Source organism: Lissotriton helveticus, chromosome 6 (assembly GCF_964261635.1).
Source record: "Lissotriton helveticus chromosome 6, aLisHel1.1, whole genome shotgun sequence".
NCBI classification, from domain to species: Eukaryota; Metazoa; Chordata; class Amphibia; order Caudata; family Salamandridae; genus Lissotriton; species Lissotriton helveticus.
Genome location: NC_136067.1, coordinates 968850244 through 968868947, shown reverse-complemented (window position 1 = coordinate 968868947; position 18704 = coordinate 968850244). Strand labels below are relative to the sequence as shown.

The 18704-nt window shown below is 43.5% G+C and overlaps 1 protein-coding gene across 1 annotated transcript in view; it reads left to right on the top strand.

The window, feature by feature from the left end:
- Nucleotides 1-18704, top strand: part of CRIM1 (cysteine rich transmembrane BMP regulator 1) — a 937771-nt gene that overhangs the window by 753697 nt on the left and 165370 nt on the right. The gene's annotated exons all lie outside the window — the stretch shown is intronic.

Here is an 18704-nt window from a genome sequence, read left to right as displayed (position 1 = left end):
CTTTCCCACAGCACTCAAACAGAATTCGATAATATCACCCACAGGTGCCACTGAACCTTCACTCAAAAATGACTCTACACCAGAATGATCAACCTCCTCCCATGGTAACGGAAGTCTCGACAAACCATCCGCCTGGTTATTCTTCCAACCAGGAATATAATCCACTCTGTACAAGTACTCCTGTAACCTCGCTGCCAATCTCGCCGAACCTTTCCCTGCTCCCCCCGGCGACAATATCCTCACCAAGGGCTTGTGATCAGTCTGCAATCTGAAATGGAACCCCCACAGATACATCCTGAAGTATTCGCAACCCTACGCAGCGGCAAGCGCCTCTCTCTCTGTTATAGAGTCGTTCCTCTCCGAAACCGTAAGAGACCTTGATGCAAACGCTACAGTCTTCACTCCAGAAGGGTAAACTTGTGCAAGCACAGCGCCCAAGTCAACACCATTCGCATCAACAGTCAAAACAGACTCCAATTTGGTATCAAAAGGTGTTAAAATACCAGCATCGCAAATCTCCTTTTTAATTCCAACAAACGCTCTCTCCTGCTCTTCACCCCAACTAAACTTACAACCCTTCCTGAGCAACTCTTATCCTCTCTGTTTTGTCCGCAAAATTACGAACAAATTTTGCATAGTATTCTATAAGGCCTAAGAATGACCGTAACTGGTCTCTATCAACCGGCGCAGGCGCTTTCCGTATAGACTCCAACAAGTCACGCTTGGGTCTCACCCCCTCTGCTGACAAGGTATAACCCAAATATTCCACCTCTTCCACTGCAAACTTACATTTATCCTTCCTCAGAGTCAATCCTGCAGACTCCATCTTGTCCAACACCTCCTTCAAGATCACGTCATGCTCCTCCATCGTCTTACCAAATAACAACACGTCATCTTGAAAATTAACCACATTTTTAACACCATTCAAAACAGATCCCATCATCCGCTGAAACACTCCTGCTGCCGATGCCAACCCAAACGGCATCCTTGTGAACTGAAAAATGCCCTCCGATGTGATAAACGCCGTAAGATGTTTCGACTCATCATGCAGTTTGATCTGATGATAGGCACTACGCAAGTCTAATTTCGTGAAAAATGTCCCCCCTTTTAATAATAGTACCAACTCGTTAATATTCGGTAGGGGGAAACTATCCACAATTATGTTACGATTTAATGTGCACAAGTCAACACAAAATCTGTACTTTCCATCAGATTTGGTCGTGATCACGACTGGCGAAATCCAACTTGAGGTTTCAATCTGCTCGATAACTCCCTGTTCCAACATTTCACCCAACATCCTCTTCACTTCACTCCTAGCTACTATAGGTACCTTCCTAACTTTGTTGCAATGGGACAGCATCCGGTTTTAGCATGATCCTGTGTACATAACCTTTCAACTCTCCATTCTCCTCCTTGAACAACTCGGGCATTCCATCAAGAATCGATTGAGTAGGTACCTCATCCACCACCATTACCTGATCTTTCACTCTCGGATTCAACACAATGTGTAAATCGTACAGATGACCCCAACCTAATATTTCTGGACCAGATTGGGCAACATACACTTTACCCCTTACTGATCTGCCCTTAAATGAGATATTCGCAGACATAAATCCAATGATATCAATCTTTTCGCCCTGAAACCCACTTGGATTGATATCCTTTGGTTCTAACTCAACCTTTGGCAATTTCACACTAAACAAGCAAACAGGAATGATGGTCCAGAATGACCCAGAGTCCACCATCAACTCAACCTGTTCACCATCAATCATGAACATAGCTTTAGGTCTCACTCTCCTCCTAGGATTCATTTCTGACTCTTCATCGCTCACACACAAAATCTTATTACTCCTTCAACACCAACAATCGTAGCAGCATCCACCGGTTCTTGTTGAACAACAGCAATCTTTCCTCTAGCCACAAACTTGCACATCCTCAGTGTCCTCGCTTCCCACATTTCATACAATCCTTGTCCAACGCAAAATATTTCTTGTAATCCGCAGAATGGTATGTACTGCCGCACCTTGTACACATTTTATCTCTATTTCTGTATGAATCATTGCTACTGTAGGCATTATTAAACCTTTTCCCCACATTCTTCTCACCCCTCTCATAGGATTTTCTACCACCAACAGCTCCCACTTCTTCAGCAACATCAACACATGACACATTCTCCTTCATACTGTCCTTAAGTTCCATCTCTTTCATACATGCACCAGACTCTTCCACAACTTTTGCGATATCAATTGCATTCTGCAAAGAAGGGTCTTCGCCGCCCACAGTTTTTCTTGCATCTTCTTATTCTTGCACTGGACAATGAGTTGGTCCCTTATCATTTAGTCCCTGATGTTACCAAAGTTGCACTTCAACGATAATTCACGTAGGCGAGTAACAAACTGATCAACACTTTCGTCTTGCCACTGAGGTTGCGTGTAGAACTTGTGTCTTGCCATGACAATATTCACTTCCTTCGAATATCTTTTTTTCGCCTCCAAATACACATTAGTTATAACTCTTCCTTCTGCATTAGTACCTGGAGACAAAAATTTTAAAGCATGCTGGCCCTCTTTCCCCAAAGTGCTCAATAATAATGCTCTCTTCCTTGTTGCACTAAAGTCTTTGCCATCGATTGCCTCAATATAATTCTCAAATACCTCAATCCATTCCTCCCATTCTATAGGAGGATCACCACTTTGCTGCAGGAATAGAGGTGTCATTACTACATAGTTGCTCTCCATTTCACATATAATAATGTTCCTTTCCTTCCTTGTACTAGCGCACACCACTACTCTTCGTGTGTCTTCTCAGTCACTATGCCAGAACACACACTAATGTTTCAGTGATATTTAATCTTTTCCCTCGCTTTTAATAGGACTTTAAAACATAACACTGCCGTATACTACACAGAAAATGCACAGAAATACGAGCAACTGCTTCGGTGTTACCTTAATGTCTCGTTCAGTGTTCAGCCCATCTCTTTTACCGTGCCGCGTTTCCTAGCAACCTTCACTGTTACATAATGGCTGCTATTACGCAAGACGCGAGCACGTCGGTACGTCAAAACGTGACGAGATGAGCCATAACACGCTGCGCCTTTCGATCTACGAGGGATTACAATAGCAGTGTTCTGATGAGCAGCAAAAGGGTCTTGCGGTAAGCGTTTCTGCAGATTTTAAAAGTCGCACTGTGGCTGAGCGTCTTAATGAATTCAAAAGTCGCGCTCCTCCGTTTTGATCAATAAGTCAAACTGCGATGTGTACATCCAATCACAAAACAGTTTTTTACTCACTCAGGAAAGGAAAGCTTCCTCTGGATCACTTTTCCGCTTTTCCGTGTAACGTCTGAGGTCAGTTGCTTTAAACCAGCTTGACAAGCAAGGCCTCCCTTCACTACATGGTTATGTCCAAACCATATATTTCCGTCAACTTAGTAAAAAAGAGTAGTCTTCACTCCCAATTACTCCTTCAACATATAAAAATATTTGAATCACGCGTGGTCCTCTTCACCAGCCGATAACGATTCCTTCTGTGCTTTTTTATTTTGCTTCTTCTTAGTTTGCTAACCAAAAATCGCCAAAAATGTTGTAGGGAAAAGATACAACGTTCACCATAGAGTTATAAAAGAGATAAGTATATTTATTATTATGCTACAGAGATCAGCTGGTGTCCCTCTCCAGGCTAGCAGGCAACTGCCCCCCAATCAAAGAGAAAGAACACATCTGTAATGAAGAATCCAAAAGGAATGCACAAGTTAAAGGGACATTGCAATGAATGTAATATAAAAGTAAAACAAGATACAACAATTACCCAATAGACAAAGGAGGCACCAACCTATGGGCCCCACTCCTTTTAGGGGCCCCGCGACAACGAATCAAAATGCAACTTAAAGTACATAAATCAGAGACATCAGAATCACATAACAGTTTGTATCTTGAATGTTTATCTTCTAGCAGCTGTCAGTTTGTAAAAAAATCCTGTGCATTGGATATTAGGAGATAATTTGCGAGGGTGGCCCCAAAATGTTTACTGCATTGGGGCCTACATAAAGTTTAATCTGGCACTGTACATGTGTCCTCTTGCAATGGAAGGGAAGGAGGCGAGAGGGGGTTGGAGACTTGATGACAACAATAGAATAGATGAATGCTTAATTAGATAGAGGAGGCAGTGGCGTAACGAAACTTGAAGGGGCCTCCTTCCCAGCTCACCACCTACCACTTTGCCTCACCACCAAAAAAAACACGAGAGCATCAAACTAACACTAACTGCTCCCAGACCCAGTCAGTGTACTGTGCTGGAGGGGGGACCTGGAGCTCGAGGGGGGCCTGCATTGCTGGGGCTCATGTTGCACCACAGAGAGGAGGAGGGAAGGATGTAAAGAAGGATGGAGGGATGTGTGTAGAGAGCGATGGAGGATCAAGGGTAGTAGGAGTAGAAGTAGGATGGATAGAGTGGTTGGTGGAAGGTAAGCTGGGCGGATGGATGATCGAAAGAAGGATGTAGAGATGGATGATGAGCAGGAAAGATTGATTAAAAGGGAACTAAGGATGAATGAAAAGATGGAGAGATGGATGAATGGAAACGGCAGAAAGAAGAATGGATGGAAAAAATACAGTAAGGACGAAGAAAAGGAGGGATAAAATGGAGAATAAGAAAGAAAATTAAGAATTGCGTAAATCCCTCGAGGAGCATTTTCCTGACCAACTGCTGGGTTTGCTCACCTGCTCGCTTGGAGTTATTTGTCCCATGGTTCAAAGTGTGGGGTATTTATTTTTCTAGCTACTCCCTTTCTGAGTAGCGCAAGATCAAAGGTCTAAATAGGCATATGTATGTGTTACCTCCTCTTGGATATGAGCCAGGTAGCTGTCAATGAACAGTACAGAACGCGGCACCCACGCTGGTGCGAAGCTTTCACCACTACCGGAATGCCCAGCAGCCTGAAACCCACCTGCAGTGAGAAAAGTGAAAGCATTCACCACTCTGCTTCTGCGGTGGAAATTACCAGTTTTATCCTTCTTTGAGGAGTGTTAGGACCTCAATCCTGTTTAAGTGTCAAGTTCACCACAGCCTTTTCAGGTCATGTTTCGAAAAATTTCAGACTGTGTATTCATGAACCTGGCAACATTTCTCCAGCTATAAGAACGTCATTGCACAGTGTTTAGGTGTCATATTGCTGAGCTTAAGCCAATTGCCCCAGTACTTGAACCACTGGTAGAATTTAAAAACAAGCCTTCTAAGGCGTTTGAAGTCCCATTAAAAGTGGTTTACAGTATAATTAGAATTTCCTTGCTTGTGTATGGTTCCTTTGCTGCTGGTGGATTCAGTTTATTTTCAATAAGCAGCTAGGGCCATCATTTGTGGGGTAGGTAGGCGTCCCTTGCGGTGGCGGAGTTCATATCTGTTTAGGTGGCATTTTTGATTGCGGAATTTTTGCACTTGTGACCCTCCTCTTGTAACCATTGTCACTTAGTTTCTGATGATGTGGTTGGTACATGTTTAGCCTAAAAGAAAAGAAAGATTTATGTGGAACTTCAAGTAGAAGCAATATTGTGTTGTGTTCTCATTGTCTTCTGTTATCCACTATGTGTGTGTGCATGATTGTACCCACCTTGTGGTGACCAGTGTTCTACAAAGAGGGTGTTTCTTTAGATTTCAGGAAGCAATAGATAAGATCTGGCAACCTCCTTTTCAGAAATAAACTGAGAATAGGTTTGTGGGAATCTTTTTTTCCCTTAGGGTGCACTGAGCACAATTTAGGACAGAAAGAGATAGGTGATTTCTGTTCTTTGAAGCATTTTGATTTTCTTTCAAATAGTGATGGAAAAGAGGCAGCTGTACGGATGTAATTATTCCTGGCATCTTTTCATTGAACTGTGCTGCTGAAAGCTGAGATCGGTGTGAAGTGGTACGAAGCCAGTAATGTTGCGCCTCCGCTCTTTGTGCAATAGTAATTGTAGCTCCTTGCGAGTTAGCAATGATGGAAACGCTTTCGTTTCCTGATGGACAGGGTAGGGCTGTGACTTAAGTGAATGCAGTGAAGGCTGTTTTAGGTAATTGAGTTTGCAGTTACACACAGACGAATGAAGACGTGTAATAGTACGCTCTTATGTATTTATTTATTTAAAAAGTTTTATATAGCACTGGCTAGACCCGAAGATATCAGAGCGCTTTACATAAGGTTCAACAATGTAACAGAAAAAAGATCAACAATTACACATTACATAAAAAAATAAGCAATGCATTGAGAGGAGAGAGAAAAGTAGTGGAGGGGGAAGGGGAGATGAGAAAGGGAGGATGAGGGAAGAGACAACAGGGGAGACGAAAGGAAGTCTGTCTAAAGACCGACTTGGTAGGTGACGTCCAAGGAGGGAATCCACGGCCCGTCTCCTGTTTAGCTAAATCAGGTAACTCCATCGGGCATCAGACAAAACAGTTCGCTCTAAAGTGGCGAGGGAAGAAGTACACTGAAAAACAGGGTGGGGACAAAGGGCAAGGGCAGGTGAGGGCAAAGGTCAGAATTGGAATGAGTAAGAGGGGTGAGGGGTAGGGGAAGGGAGAGGGAGAGGTAAGGTCAGGAGAGACGCGGAGCGTTTGCCCAAAGTCTGGCTGGGTAGGTGATGGCCAAGGAGGGAGTCCAACGTCCATCTCCCCTTTAGCTCGCGAGATAGCTCCACCGGGCATCAACCAAAAATAGCTAGGTCTCAGCTGTCTAGGGAAGTTAGCAGGGTAAAGGTCCTGGTGGGTGGGCGGGGACAGGGACGGTCGAAGGCTGGTTGAGGTCCTGAGGGTGATTAATTAATAAAGACCAGGGGAGGAAAGAGCATCGTAGAGGGTCTCACTGAGTCGGCCATCTAGAACTCAGGCAGTGGGTACGAGTAATTGCAATTTCGGATACAGTCAGTCCCCATGAATCTCTATGGCCCTGAAGGCAAGTGTTAGGGTTGCCATTCTAAGATCCGGTCGAAAACGCTGGGGCAGAGACAATTAGAGCCATTTGCAATATAAAGATCGTATTGGCTCTGTGTGTGGCATAGACATTAGCGAGTACCTGTCCTGCGGAAGACGCAATTGGCGACAAGATAGGGGATAAGTAACCTGAAGACGACTGTGCTGTCCAAGAGAGTTTACCTTGGTCCAAGCAAACTGCTTGTGCATGCCAAGCGTACCGTCCTCGAAGTACAGAATCAACACTTTATGCATGTGGAGTCAAAGCACAGCTCCAGCTTCTGTGAAGCAGTTGAAGATAAAAGCATTTCAGAAAATCTACACGTTATTGGCTAAGAACCTGCTGGTCAGGCCACACATAAAGCTACCACTCGGCCTCACAAGATAAATGTATACATTATACAGAGTGCTACTGTCAACAGTGTATAGGCACAGATACAGAAAAGAAGCGCTAAATACTTCCAAAGTCAAATATGAATATAATACATAAAGCGCTGGCTGATGAAACAGTTAACAAGAAAGCATACGGTCACTGCACTTACCATAGCCTTGATAAGTGGAACTCCATGACCTCAGCACCGGGCGAGGAGACCCAAGAAGAAGCACAATGGTTGTGCTTATGGAGCTGTCCAATACCTGAAGTGGCACACCACCAAAGCTGCCAGGTGGTGTCTCAGAACAACTCCAGAGTTCTCTAGAAAGTGAAAGGCTTTGATGGAGACCAAGAAGGAGGTCACCATATGACAGACTGGCCAGGACGATACGAGGCCGATCCATTGTGGGGCCTCAGAGATGGTGTAAATTACGTAGGTCTTAGTGGACACCTGACAGTCTCCAAAAGTGTTCCACCCTAAATGACATTCACTCCCATAAATGGTTACATTGCTGCCACCTTCCTGAAACCACCACCACCTTTCGATACCACCAAAAAGCTAAATATTGGCGATAGATGGATTGTGTGGATAGAGACATTTGATCATTTCATTGATGCTCTTGAAGAGACTAATAACAAAAAGATCATCAAATACCTCAAAAATCTTGTTGGTAATGGTGTAAAAGAAGTCATGAGGAAGATGCCTCAAACTTATGAAGAAACCACATACCGTCAGATTAAAGAAACTTTGAGTTCGAGGCATATGAGCTGCAGATTCTACACTTTGCATTAGATCGCCACCTGGTGTTGGACTCAGATGATTGCATTTTGTTGTCGTCTTGGAAGAAGTCTTTTGTAGTCACGAGATAGGTGACTCCTCCCTTGGACGATAGTGCGCATGGGCATCGACTCCATCCTTAGATTGTTTTTTTCCGCCACTGGGTTCGGATTAAATTTTTCCGCTCCAGTTCGAAATCTACTTTTGAAGTACTTCGACGCGTAAAAACATATTCAAACTTTACCTAACTCCTTTCGATTTTAACAAACATCATCTCGACTCCGTCAGCTCGATTCCGGTCGTCGAATCGGGCCTTTGGGCCTATCCACGCCCTGAGGCATACACCTCATGGAAAGGAGAAGCAAAGTTTCCACACAGTGACCACCACGAGGTCTGTAACCTGTGCTTATCGCCAGAACACAACGAATCCAGCTGTTCAGCCTGTGTGTCCTTTCGATCCAAGAAGACCATTCGAGATCGGAGGGCCCGTCGACACGACATGCAGAGATCAGCTCCGGAACCGGTGGATATCTTCGATGAAGAGGTTCTGCTCGTTCCCGAAGAAGATTCAGATGATCTCCAAATCGTCGAATCAGAGGCAGACGACTCAGATGACTCAATACCATCGGGTCAGCGCGTGAGTACTACTGCCACTGCTCCAAATACAGCACCCAAATCGAAGGCAAAGGTCAACACTCCACCTCTGGGGCTCAGTCGCGACCGAAAAACCACTTCAAAAGCCCCGCCATCCAGCCCGGCTCCGAAGAAAATACTCAAGCCTTCCAGTAGCTCTTTACCGAGCAAGCCGCACGTGCCGATCCCACCACCTCCCTCGGCACCGAAAACGAAAGGTCTCTGCTCCAAAACCATCGACTTATAAAGACAAACATATGAAGCCAGCGTCCGACGCCTCGAAGCAGACGACAACAGCTTCCACTCCGAAGCCATCATCTTTGGTACCTAAACCTACAAGGCCTGATTCCGATACACCCAATCCCTCGAAACAGCCTACGACTACCAAAAACAACACCTTCGGTGCCGAAATCTACTCCAAAGGACACAGTAATAACTCCTAAGGCTAAAGACAAGCAGCAACCACGCCCAGAACCGGAAAAATCGGCGCCGGTAAAGGTTCCGCAATCAGAAGAACTTATTCAACCTGATCCTCTACAAAAGAAGATCTACATTGACCCTAAAACAGGTGCTGTATCCACTACACCACACAGGAAGAGGAAATTAGACACAGCACCTGCACCTGCAGTGCCTGTCAAGAAGAAGGACTCTGCCACATCTCCTATGCACCCTTCTTCTCCTCTACTTCCTTCTCCTTCATCTCCTGTTCCTCCTAACAATTAACCTCAAATTTCTCCTGAACACTCTCCTCTTCATTCTTCACATTCACCTCAAAATGATGATGAGTATAGCCCAGGGGAGGGCTAGACGCAGATGAGCCTTTCCCATACCTTATTATTGATCCAGACTGGAAGTACCCAAACCCACAAGATGTGTCCGATATTCCTGACCCACAGTCATATCCATCAAAGCCTTCTCCCCCAGAAGATAATATTCGTTTTGGGCACTTGCTGAACAGGGCTGCCATTAACCATGGTGTCACTATGCATTCAGATGAGGCAGAGGAAGATTTTTTGTTAGATACTTTTGAACAATTGCAAATGTCTGTTGAAATTCTTCCTATGATTAAAGGGGTCATCAAACATGCTCCAGATGTATTTAAAGATACTGTACGTGCTAGGATCCTAAACCCTAGAATTGGAAAAAAAGTACAGGCCTGCTCCTGGGGATCCAGCCTACATTAAAGGACAACTACCCTTAGATTCACTAGTTGTCTCAAATGCTAGATTTAGGGCAAACTCACACACGTGAGGTGAAGCACCTCCACCTGATAAAAAGTCTAAGGTGATAGATGTTTCAGGCAAGAGATTAGCTGCATAAGCTACCAATACATGGCGTATAGCTAACACACAAGCCCTCCTTGCAAGATACGACAGGGCTCATTATGACCAGTTAGAAACACTACTACAACATTTACCTGACCAATATAAGGCGCAGGCAAACAACCTTATACAAGAAGGCAAATTAATTTCAAATGCATCAATCAAGTGTGCACTTGATGTAGCAGACACTGCATCTAGAGCTGTAAACACTAGTACCCTACTTAGACGTCATGCGTGGCTACGCATTTCAGGATTTAAGCAGGAAGTGCAAACTACCATCTTAAATCAGCCATTTAACCAACATCAATTGTTTGGACCAGAGGTAGACACAGCACTTGAGAAAATGAAAAGAAAAAGATACAGATACAGCCAAATCTATGGGAGCTTTGTAGTCCACACTAGCTAGAGGCTTCTTTCGTCGCTCCTTCTATAGAGGAGGCTCCAAGCAAACTGGAGCAGACAATACAGCTTCCTTCAAGTCCAATACACAAACATCCTCTAGTAAAGGATATTTTAGAGGAGACTATAGAGGCAACAACAACAAGGGAAGCGGTCGGGGTAACAACAGTAATCAAACCTCTTCCACCACAAAACAGTCACTTCCCTCTGCTCCCCCAACAGCATTCCACACCTGTGGGGGGGGGGCAGATTAACACATTCCTACCTGTCTGGAATTCCATCACAACAGACAGGTGGGTAAGACAAATTATCGAGTATGGCTACTGCCTCGAACTTACAGCTACCCCTCCACACATACCACCCAGGCAGCGTCCAATGTCTGCAGAACACCTTACTCTGCTCAAACAAGAAGTCCTATCACTTCTTCAAAAGGATGCCATAGAAATAGTTCCTTTACAACATCAAGGAACAGGGGTTTACTCACTGCATTTTCTAATACCCAAAAAGAACGGGACACTAAGACCAATTCTCAACCTCAGACCCCTCAATCATTATATACAATCAGATCATTTTCATATTATCACTTTACAACAAGTGCTCCCATTGCTGCAACAGGGCGACTTCCTTACAACACTAGATCTAAAGGACGCCTACTTCCACATTCCTATACATCCTTCTCACAGGAAGTATCTAAGGTTTGTACTGTAAGGACAGCATTATCAATTCAAAGTCCTTCCATTCGGGGTAACAACTGCACCAAGAGTATTCACAAAGTGCCTAGCAGTAGTAGCAGCACATCTCAGAAGACAACAGATACATGTCTTCCCTTATCTAGATGATTAACTCATAAAAGCCAAGTCATTCAATCAGTGTGTCCAACACACACATCACACAATTCAAACATTGCACGACTTAGGGTTCACGATCAACTACACCAAGTCGCACCTACAGCCCTCTCATGTACATCAATATTTAGGGGCTACAATAAAAACGTATACAGCTCTAGCATACCCCAGTCCAGCAAGGATACAGAGCATTCAAGCCTTAGTCACAAACTTCCAACATCAACACTCTCTCCCAGCCAGAGTATTCATGAGACTAATAGGCATGATGGCATCTTGCATTTTCATTGTACCATATACAAGACTACAAATGCATCCGTTACAGGAATGTCTAGCACAACAGTGGAATCGGGCTCAAGGGCAACTAACAGACCTGGTGTTGGTAGACAGCCGCACACATCGCTCTCTGCAGTGGTGGAAAACCAAAAACTTGACAAAAGGGCGGCCGTTCCTCAAACCTATTCCATAAATAGTACTCACAGCAGACGCATCTCTCACAGGATGGGGAGCCCATTCCCTACATCATACAACTCAAGGGCAATGGACCATACAACGAAGATCGTTCCATATAAATCACCTAGAGTTGCTAGCAATATTCCTAGCACTCAAAACATTCCAAGTACAAGTACAAAACGTCTACAGCTCTAGCATATTCCAGTTCAGCAAGTATACAGAGCATTCAAGCCTTAGTCACAAACTTCCAACATCAACACTCTCTCCCAGCCTGAGTGTTCATGAGACTAATAGGCATGATGGCATCTTGCATTTTCATTGTACCATATGCAAGACTGCAAATGCATCCGTTACAGGAATGTCTAGCACAACAGTGGAATTGGGCTCAAGGGCAACTAACAGACCTGGTGTTGGTAGACAGCTGCACACATCGCTCTCTGCAGTGGTGGAACACCAAAAACTTGACAAAAGGGAGGCCGTTCCTCAAACCTATTCCACAAATAGTACTCACTGCAGACGCATCTCTCACAGGATGGGGAGCCCATTCCCTACATCATACAACTCAAGGGCAATGGACCATGCAACGAAGATCGTTCCATATAAATCACCTAGAGTTGCTAGCAATATTCTTAGCACTCAAAACATTCCTAGTACAAAACAAAGCTGTCTTGATCCGTACGGACAACATGACAGCTATGTACTATATACAAAAATAGGGGGGGACACACTCTCTACAGCTGTCCCAGCTTGCACAGAACATTTGGAGATGGGCCATTCCACAAAACATATATTTGTTAGCAGAACAACTTCCAGGAATTCACAATCAGATCGCAGATCTGTTGAGTCGACAGACACAACAAATTCACGAATGGGAACTACATCCGCAAGTTCTTCAACCATTCTTTCACAGGTGGGGTCATCCAGACATAGATCTGTTCGCCACACACGAAAACGCAAAAGGCCTAACCTTTGCCGCCAGGTTTCCACACCCGCTGTCCAAGCGCAATGCGATATGGATGAACTGGTCAGGCAGATTTCTGTACGCTTTTCCGCCACTACCACTAATACCACTAATAGTGCACAAGCTTCGACAACAGTCGCTCAAACTAATTTTAGTAGCTCCCACATGGGCACGCCAACCGTGGTATAAAACTCTGCTAGAACTATCCCTAGTTCCACACCAAAAGCTACGTCTGATACCATCCCTACTAACGCAGAACCATGGAGACATCAGACATCCAGACCCAAATCAACTGAATCTGGCGATCTGGCTCCTGAAGTCTTAGAATTTGGTTATCTTAACCTACCACCAGACTGTATGAACATCATTAAAGAGGCCAGGAGACCTACAACTAGAGCTTGCTATGCTGCTAAATTGAAAAAATTTGCCATTTATTGCAACAATAACCAAATTGATCCCCTGGATGCTTCTATACAAAATATAATTTGCTACCTTCTACATTTACAAAGATGTAACTTGGCATATTCATCTATACGCCTACATCTTTCAGCAATTGCAGCATATTTACAAAATAGACAACATCTGTCTCTTTTTAGAGTGCCTGCTAATAAAGCATTTATGGAAGGATTAAAAAGAATCATTCCTCTCAGGTTACCACCCTCTCCAGCGTGGAACCTAAATGTTGTTCTTAGAAGGCTCATGGGACCGCCTTTTGAACCTCTACACAAATGTGAACTGCCATTCCTCACATGGAAAACAGCTTTCCTTATTGCTATTACCTCTCTTAGGAGAGTACTTGAGATAGAGGCTTTCACTATACAAGAACCAATCTTACAATTACACCGTAACAAGGTGGTTCTAAGAACTAATCCTAAATTCCTTCCAAAAGTCATTACTCCTTTTCATTTAAATCAATCTGTAGAGTTACCTGTGTTTTTCCAAAACTCTGACTCTGTAGCAGAAAGAGCTCTACACACAATAGATGTTAAAAGAGCTCTTCTTTATTATATAGATAGGACCAAATCCTTTCGTAAAACAAAGCAATTGTTTGTATCTTTCTCTCCACCACATAAAGGCAACCCCATCTCTAAAGCTGGAATTGCAAGGTGGATTGTAAAATGTATACAAATATGCTATCAAAAAGCAAAACATACATTAACAGTTCCTCCTAGAGCGCACTCCACACACAAAGTAGAAGCCTCTATGGCTTTCTTAGGGAACATTCCCCTAGAAGACATCTGCAAGGCAGCAACATGGTCTACCACACACACCTTCACTAAACACTACTGTGTTGATGTGCAAGCCAAGTAGCAAGCTACAGTAGGCCAAGCTGTTCTAAGAACTCTCTTTCAAACAACTGCAACGGATACAGGTGACCACCGCTAGGGGAAACACTGCTGCACAATCGATGCAAAGTGTAGAATCTGCGGCTCATATGCCTCGAACGGAAAATGTTACTTAGCAATATGCATCTGTTCTTGGCATGTAGAGCTGCGGAGTATTACACTCCCTCCCGCCTCCCCGGGACCTGTATCTGTTCCAGTTTTATCTTAATTAGATATACACTCATGGACATCCTTTCTTTACTTCTACTAACTCCATCATTTCCCATCATGGCGAAAAACAATTAAGGATGAAGCCGATGCCCATGCGCACTATCGTCCAAGGGATGAGTCACCTATCTCGTGACTACAAAAGACTTCTTCCACGACGACAACATGCAATCATCCGAGCCCAACACCAGGTGGCGATCTAATGCAAAGTGTAGTACTCTGCAGCTCTACATGCCAAGAACAGATGCATACTGGTAAGTAGCATTTTCCATCTCAAGTTTAATCAAGTGCCCAATGTGGATTACGAAATATACATTTACAGTCAAGAAAGACAGAAAGTTGGTGAAACCATCGATTAATTTGTGGAGAGACTCAACATGATCAATAAACACTGTAAGATCGATTCATTTATAGACAAAGAATCTATATGTCTTAGATTTATTGATGGATGCTAGTCAGATTCATTCAGACAACAAATGGAGCGAAACTCCTAGTCTGGAGCAAGTGTTAATAGCTGCCGGAGCTGAAGAGCGTGTCGATAGACAAGCTAATGACATGAAGGCTGGAGGTGCCCAGAATGAATCTGTCATGAGTGTGAAAAGTAAGCCAAAGCAAAAGACTGAAGGACACAGGGTTATGTCTGCACACAAAATGAAGTTGTGTTTTAGATGTGGATCCAAACGTGTGGACACTCTAGGGCAAGAAACATGTTGACCATTCATTCACCACTTACATTTATCTAGACCAAAGTTGGTATAATCTCCCCCCCTTCAGTCCACGACTCAATAGTCATTTTTAACACAGCACAGGAACCCAGAGAATAAAATTACCCTTGGAGTCTTTTGTAGCCATTGGACATTATAGGGGGGCAAGAAACATGTCGACCATTCACACACATTTATCTAGACCAAAGCGGGTATAATCTCCCCCCCTTCAGTCCACAACTCAATAGTTGTTTTTAACACACATCACAGGAACCCAGTGAATAAAATTTCCCTTGGAGTTTCTTATAGCCATTTTTAGATTACAAGCACTTTTTCACTTCTACTCACGACACACAAAAGAACTATGGCAAAGAGCCCGCCTGCGGGGCCTGTTGAGCATTGCAGCGCCTGCCCAACGCGGAGCTGCCCTGTGATGAAGCATGAAACTCCTTGGGGTGTGTGAGGGCCCTTGCTCCTTAATGGAGCACTCCCAGTGCTACTACGCACTCTCTAGATAGCGCCTATACACACCCATCTCATTTACCTCCCTTTTCCCCCTCCCACTTAGGAACAGCATACTCCTGTGTTTTGCACTATTGGTTGGGGCCTGTATGCTGGACCTCTCACGCCCTTGTCCCTCCTTGTGAGATTTGCATCATACAGCCTGTCATGAATGCGTTCAATTATAGCGATAAGTATTGGTCTTCAAAGCTTTACAAGAAAGAGCACAATAAGGCTTCCACACAAGTGTGTTATTTACTGGCTGATGCAGGTTTAACTTTGAATGCAGATAATTGTGAGTTCCACAAGACAAAGCTAAAATTATTTGGCCATATCTTTTCTGATGAGGGTTATGATATCTGATCCTGCTAAAGTACAAGCACTGTCAAATGCTGATTCCCCCACAGGATGTTTCTATGGTGCGTTCATTTCTTGGCATGGCCAGCTACTGTTCCAGATATATGTGCTCCATTGAGTGGGTTGATGAAAGAGAATGTTTCATTTCAATGGTCACATGAATGTGAGAAAAGTTTTAAGAAAATCAAACCAGCCATTGAGAATGCTACTGAAATGGCTAATTTCAATCCAAAGCTTCATACAGAGGTTGTTATCTACGCTAGCCTAGTCTGGTTAGGCGCTATACTTGCCCAACGCAGCAGATTCCTGAATGCTTGAAGCCATATTGTGGCATATGCAAGTAGTAGTTTGTCCCAAACAGGACATGCTTATTCACAACCTGAAAAAGAAAGTTTAGCCATGGAATGGGATTGTGAACATGTCCATGTATTCCTGTCCGGAAAGCCTTTTATGCTGGTAACTGATCATCAAGCTTTACAAACTATATTTAGCAATCCAAAGGCCAGGTTGCCTCCGCGCATTGAACTCAGTGGACTCAGATTACAAGAATTCAATTATAGCATTATGCATCGTCCAGGGAAGAATCAGAGGTTTGCTGACTCTTTTTCCAGAGTGCCTCTACTAGGTCATGGTACTCTGTCCTAGACATCCGAAGCCTAAATCAATTGCATTGTAAAATCAAACACACCAGCTGCCATTTTGTTAGCCTAGATTATCACTACCACAAGCCATGATAGTGACATGCTAAAGTTGAAAGATAAAATCACATGTCAGTCACGGAACGAACACCTTCGACCTCTCACCAGTGATGGTGAATATCAAAAATGTCAAAGATGAACTGTCCATAATCAGGAAGGAGTTATACTGCAACGGTCAAGGATTCTGATTCTGGAGACTTTACAGCAGAAAGCAATTTAAGTGGCTCACAAAGAGTATTGTGTTTTGCCACAAAATGAGCTCTCTATGAGCATGTCTGGTTTCCGTATCTTGATGAGCGGGTTGAAAATGAATTAAAGATCTATCGTCTACGCAACTGCCTTTCTTCAAAATTTACTCAACATACCTTAAACATGTCAGATCTCCAGAAGTGTGCCTACGAGAGTGTAGCCATTTACTTTTTCAGTCCACTTGACAGTGGACATCACCTGATGGTGATTGTGGATGAATATTCATGATTTCTGTTAATTGAGGATCTCTCTACCAATGAATACAGATTCCTTAAGAGACTAGATAGTATTTTTGTGTCATGGGGTGTTCCAGCCATATTGAAACATGATAGTTGTCCGCCTTTTACCAGTCGAGAGTTTGAAGATTTCTTAGAGCATCTGAATATAAATCAGAACACACCTCTGTGGCTGCAGGCCAACGGATTTGGTGACCGCTTTATGAGTACGCTAAATAAACTAGTGCAGCAGGCTACTATCGAGAAGCTCGAGCTAAAAAATATTTGCTAAATTCTACCCTCATAGCTTATTGTTCAACACTTCACTCGACTACAGGTGAAAGTCCTGTGACATTGATGTTTGGGAGACCAGTGACAACCAAGATACCTCAGTAGGCTAATCCGAGAGAGAAAGATGAGCAGACAACTCGTGAGAAAGACATGGTTCATGAACAAAAGATGAAAGCCTATGCTGTCAAAAGCTGACATGCGAAGAATATCATTTTTAAGAGCGGAGGTTGAGTGCTTGCATGCCAGATGCAGAAACGAAGATCTGATCTATTTGATGCAGACTCTTTTCAAGTGGTTTCTACCAAGGGACACATGGTGATTGCCCAGCACCCTGGGAAGTCTATTGCCAGAGACTCTTTGTTCATCAGATCTACATGTTGAACATGAGACTGGTTCTGAAGCACCAGTAACTGCTGTTGCCTCTCTACCATCAACGTGGATTCTGGACATTGATGGTGACAGTTTCCAATGACAAGATGAGGTTGAACAATTAAAGCAGCAAACAGATTGGAGAGATTTAAGTGTATGTATATATATATATATATATATATATATATATATATATATATATATATATATATATATAGTTTTTCATCTGAGATTTATGTATGTGTATAAATAAAATTTAACATTTTCATTTAACAGAAGGGGAGATATAGTGTCTTGTGAGTTATCAATTACTGAATTCTTTTGGCTCCTGCTGGATTCAGTAGAGCTGTGACCGAAGTGTTGGAGCCGAATGCAATGCAGGCTGCTTTAGAATGCAGACTAATGAAGACGTGTAATACTAAGGTCCGTGTGAGGCCCAGTTATTAGTGGGTACCCGGGCTGGGAATGACGCTACAGTCTTCACCTGCATCTGTTGAGATTGGTTCCAACAAATGCCTCCAGCCTTGTACTTATGAAGTCCGATACATATGTAAAGCTGTCTTGAGTACTGTACAAGAACACCCAGTGCTGCTCTAAAGTATCTAGTAGTTGCACTGTCAATTTTTTTAGACCAGTTTAAAGTTTATCACAGTCTTGTAACATCTCATTGTCCACTGTATTGATTTTTAGCATGTGTATTCTTGGCGTATCCTGGGAAAATAATGTTAATCATCTGTGTTTGTTGTGCATGTTATCCAGTGTGAATGTGTTTTTTAATCCTTACAATAAATGTATCTACGATCTTAGTAATGCTGGGCCACTGCTTCAGGGTTATAATTCAGGTTTGCTCTGCCAGCGTTACGGAGTCAGTCAGCACAGTTTGGAAATGAGGAAGGGTGGTTGAGAGCAACACCCCATCTCCAACTGCCTGAGGGTTTTGTGACCATGCAGGGCTCTTTGTTGTGACCTAGACCCCTCCCCACTGCTGTGTGTATCACAAAAACAGGGTATCTAATCACATTGGCCGGGGATGTTCACCTAAACGGTGACTGAACACGTGATATT